General features: G+C 35.2%; 1 pseudogene; it reads left to right on the top strand.

The window, feature by feature from the left end:
* Nucleotides 1-319: 319 nt before the first annotated feature.
* LOC102433920 lies at nt 320-698 on the top strand (annotated as a pseudogene).
* Nucleotides 699-5,501: the final 4,803 nt, after the last annotated feature.

Below are 5,501 nucleotides of genomic sequence, written 5' to 3'. Positions count from 1 at the left end.
TTATAAAAGTTCTGCTCTTGGATTTTCCTAATACTGGCAATTGCTTCCTAGGTGTGGTATGTGAGAAGGAGCACTTCCGGCCTACTAGGTGATAGGTATCAAACATTAAACATAATGACTATGGTTTTCGTTAATTAGAAAAATGTCAGCATTAGATAAGTGAAAAACACTGTACTAGGAATGAGGCCTAAGTTTACACACTTATTAAATTGAAAAGTGAGTTATAATAAAGTAAAAGATAATTTGCATGTAATTAAAACATTTTTAAAAATTGCCATCTTGCTTTTCCTCCCTGGCTGCTTGAAGATCCGCTGCCATCATGGACAACACAGTGACTAGCCAGACCAGGAAGTTCATGATCAACAGACTACTTCAGCAGAAACAAATGGTCATTGAATCCCTTCACCCTGGGAAAGCAACAGTACCCAAGACAGAAATATGGGGAAAACTAGCCAAAATGTGTAAGACCACATCAGGTGTCATCTTTGTATTTGGATTCAGAACTCATTTTGGCGGTGGCCTGACAACTGCTTTTGGCAAGATTGATGATTCCTTGGATTGTGCAAAGAAAAATGAACCCAAACATAGACTAGCAAGACATGGCCAGTATGAGAAGAAGACCCCAATACAAGAACAGAATGAAGAAAGTCAGGGGTACTGCAAAGGCCATCGTTGATGCTGGCCAAAAGAAAGAGTAAAGATTTGTCAGCAACTTCATCTGTTGTGATTGTGCAGACTTTTCATGAGCGGATTAATAAACTAGAAACTTTCATGTGAAAAAAAAACCTGCCATCTTGTTTAAAAGTACATCAGAATCATCAGCTCTCTCTAAATCCTATGAAATATCTCAACATATAGATATAAATTTATAACTTGTACATAAAGTAATATCTAGTTTAATGTAACTTAAATGTGTAGATCTCTTACTATAGCAAAGTAGTATTTTTTAAAATACTCACATGAGGATATGTTTTCATTGATTTTTAGAGAGAGAGGAAGGGAGAGGAAGAAAGAGAGAGAGAGAGGCATCAATATGAGAGAGAAAGATCTATTGGTTGCCTCCCCTGTGTGCTCCAACTGGGGATCAAACCCACAACCTAGGTATATGCTCTGACCAGGAAAGGAACTCACAAAGGTGTACAGGATGACATTCTAATCAACTGAGCCCCCAGCAGGGGACAAAGTAGTATATTTAAACATGTACTGATCAACATAAACTCAAAATTACTGAGAAAATAATTTTGATGGTGTTAAAGTAAAAAAGAAAAACAACACCCTCAGGTCCAAAATAGTGTCACTCGTACTAAAAGCCCCTGATACCAAACCTAGTTTAATACCTGATCTAATTGCAGTTTCAACCTCTCCCAGAAACATAATCAGTTTGGGAATTTTCTGGTCAAGCACCAATAAAATAATCTGTCACATGGGACCTCACCATCCCTCAGAGAAAAAAGAGGCAATCTGCGTTGTAAAAACCCTTCTTATATGCTTCCCTCCTAAAAAACGTGTCTGGATCCAAGAATAATCCTTTCTTTTCTTTTGGTAATACCTCCCTTACCCCACCCTTCTTCCTATAAAAACCTTAACCTTCTAGTTGCTAGATGGGATGCTGTCCAAGTCATAAATTGTTTAGTAAAGCCAATTAGATATTCAAATTTACTCAGTTGAAATTTGTGTTTTAATAATGGCAATACAATTATGTTGATTAAATATTTGTGAATAATCATCTAGTATCTAAAGTAATTCTGATACCACTGTAATTAGCTAGTTATTAATAATAGGAAAGGAGCAAGGGAAAGGCCAGACATTATAGGCATGTTCTCTAAGGGGGAGGGATCCAACAAAGGGAAAAATGGATGTATGTGCAGGAAAGTTGGGATGACATAGGAAGGTACTTACCTGCCAATCACACCTGGGCACAGAGGCTGTTGACCAGAATAGGCATGGCAACTGCAAGTGTGTGGAGATTCGCGAAATATAATTGCCTGAACAAAGAAGCTTACTCTCTAGGTTTTTCTTGGTCCCTCTTGGCTCATGGCTCGGGCTTGGCTTCCTGGCATTCTCCCGTGTAGCCCAGGGTCATGAAGACCTCCACACACAATGGACCAATGGAGTGCAGCTGCCTGATGCTGGACTGGACCCAGTTCCAACAAGGAACGGAAACTCTGGACACTGGCTCTGATTTTAGCTCTATTGAAACCCCAGCTACACTTCTATGACTGGACCAAGGGAAATGGGACTTTGGAAACCCAGGGGGGTAATTCCACAGAAGTAAAGCTTTCTACCATATTACATCCTCCCTTGTGAGCCTCTGAAAATTCCTTTTCTCAGGATAGCACAAAGACCCCACTCTCACTAGCAATGGGGAAGACAAGGCATATTTTTCTCTGGTAACAATAGTAAGAATTTAGAAATTCTTAAATTTAAAAAAAATATATAGCATTCTTCTCTGCCTGAGCATGTGAACTTTCTGTGGCTACTTTATTTTCCTGCAAGATTCATTGTGTTAATGCTGACCTTTGATACTGACATGTAGGCATACACATCTGGGTGAAATCTTATAAATACACAGTGTGAAGAGCACAACAGAGATTTTTTTTTTTAAAAAAAGGATATTCTAATAAGTAGTAAATAGTTAATAATAAATATTAGTACCAGCTAAGCCATGACCTGGTTACTGAATTAATAATATAATAAAATATGCTGACTAATTTATTGCTAAATATAAAATGTCATTTATACCAAAATTCCTCATTATGTCTCACAATAAAATGGATATCCTACTAAATTAAGAATTTTGAAAATAATAGTTCTAAATTACTATTATGGTAATTAATTAAGATCATCTAAAATTTATTTATGCAGGATAGCTTCTGTTAACCTCATTATTTTAAAAAATTAATGTGAAATGTGATCAATTCCATGCAGTGTAGACCACAGTTTTATTCCTGTTAAGATCATCATTAATCAGCATTTTTCCCCCTGCACAAATAGTTGGGCAATGTCAAAATAAAAATGTTCAGTTTTGCTTTCCAAATATTTAATTAATGAAGTTCAGTATAGGTCTTTTTTTCCCTCTCACCAAATTAAATTAAAAAGTTACTAATTTAAATTTATTCTGTACTTTTGTTATAAGGCCTTTAGATATAAGTTAAATCACCACTTTTCATATCTTCGTATTTGTTTATCATTTGAACTCAACAAAATGTTATATTTCTGATGTCTCATAGCAAACATTTGAGAAAGGACTAATTGTGATATTTAACAGTCTTCTCTGATTCCTGCATGATTAACTTTTCTTCTATCTTTTAGTTGATGACTACATTATGTGACCTTTGTAGCATATTGAATGTTAACTAACTCACTAAATCATGAAATCTTAGGTATAGTTGGAAGCTTGTGAGTAAGCCTCTCCAAAATCATTGCTTGACAGTTGAGTAAGCTGAGTCAGAAAAATATTAATTCTTGCCTGGCCGGTGTGGCTCAGCAGTTGAAGTTCGACTCAGGAACCAAGAGGTTCAGTTCCTGGTGAGGGAACATGTGAGGTTTGTGGCTTTATTCCCAGTAGGGGGTGTGCAGGAGGCAGCCGATCAATGATTCTCTCTCATAAATTGATGTTTCTCTCTCCCTCTCTCTCTCTCTAAAATTCAGTAAAAACATATTAAAAAAAGAAAAATATCCATCCTTGCTTGATATTAAAATGCTCATTTTTAGCAAATTTGGGGCCTGTCAAATAACTGGATACTTAAGCATTTATTTACTCTTGTGCATCCTGTCACAGTATTAAATTTCGGAAAATAAATATTCACATTCCAATGTCACTCCCCAAGGTTAGGGTACCAACCTATGGCTGAAGAATGGAATTAATGGGACAGTGGAAAACAAGCCAATGACCTCAGTTGTTTTGTTTTGATATTCAAAACCAATTAAAAAAGTAGTTTTTATTCCCTATGCAGAATTATTGCTGCTCTGTAGGCTATAACTTATTTGACAAAGATTAAGGCACATAGGTCAATATAGATATAGACTAGGAAGAAGATTTTATCATGATAATTCTTTCCTGAAATAGAGTTTCAAAATGTTATTTTTGGTACAGGATATGTTTTAGTTCCCCGAAGAAATTTTTATATCCTTGTCCACAAAAGTACAGTAGAGCACAGAATAATAAGTCCATAAAAAAACAGAAATAATTATAGAGTTTAGCTTAAGGTGATTTCTGAAAAAAAAATGAACACACAAACAACAATAGCAAATGAAGAGTTTGAAAGGCTAGCGACCTATATTTTTTCATGTTAAAGTGAAAAGCAGCTGAGGATTTTAGATTCCAGTTCCTTTGCTTTCATGGCCTCCCCAAGAAATCTCATCCAAATCTAGGTTCTGAAAATGTCTAATTTGTGTTACTGAAAGAGGTCAGAACTATAATGAAGACCTGTGGGAGATGATTAGCTCAAGCTTTAGAGATTTGGGTATGTTTGTTTGTTAGTTTGTTTGTTTTCCCTATGTTTCAGTTTTTTAAAAGTCCACACAGAGTTAAGAATTAAAGAGACTTACATGAGCCCTAACCGGTTTGGCTCAGTGGATAGAGCGTTGGCCTGCAGACTGAAGAGTCTCAGGTTAGATTCCGGTCAAGGGCATGTATCTTGGTTGCGGGCACATCCCCGGTAGGGGGCATGCAAGAGGCAGCTGATCGATGTTTCTCTCTCATCAATGTTTCTAACTCTCTATCCCTCTCCCTTCCTCTCTGTAAAAAATCAATAAAATATATTTAAAAAAAAAGACTTACATGAAGCTATTACTCAGTACCATAGTCTCATAGCAGAACCATTTTCAAGAATAGAGTTATTTCTGATGCTTGTGCACTCAATATTATAATAAAAGTACTACTCATTATACTGAAGGGTTAATATTAATAAAACTTAAATAATTTGTTTTCAATAAAATTTTAATAAAGGCAATTTGCAAAGTTCTCCATATGCATGCCTTCAGGAAAAATTTCTTCTAAGATAATTTCTTCCAAATATTGTTTCAATTATAGAACATTACAGGAAAAAATTGTGCTATAAATTTATCACCATCTGACATCTTATATTTTTTCCCCTCACTTTCATTTTCATTACTGGTCAATTATAAATATAAAACTGCCATACAATCACACACTCCTGTAATGACACTTCTGGGGGACTGAAGACACTATATAAAATAACACAGTATGTATAAAATGTTGTGTGATATGAAGCCATGTTTTGCTGCTTTAAAATATATTAGCTTTTACATTTGTGGCTATATCAACAAAACAGTACAACTACTTGAAGTTTTTAAAAAATGTAGTCAATTTTTTTTCAACATGTTAAATAATATTTTTGACAGCACTTAGAAAACCCTACTGATTTTTTGTCCTGAGTTAACCTAATTTTTATTTAATGCAGGCATTGACTAGGTCTATCCAAAGGAATAGTCATGGTTTCATTTAGAAAAATCTATTCTAAATGAAGCATTTATGT

Source organism: Myotis lucifugus, unplaced genomic scaffold (assembly GCF_000147115.1).
Source record: "Myotis lucifugus unplaced genomic scaffold, Myoluc2.0 scaffold_0, whole genome shotgun sequence".
NCBI lineage: Eukaryota > Metazoa > Chordata > Mammalia > Chiroptera > Vespertilionidae > Myotis > Myotis lucifugus.
This window is presented reverse-complemented; position numbering and strand designations above follow the sequence as displayed.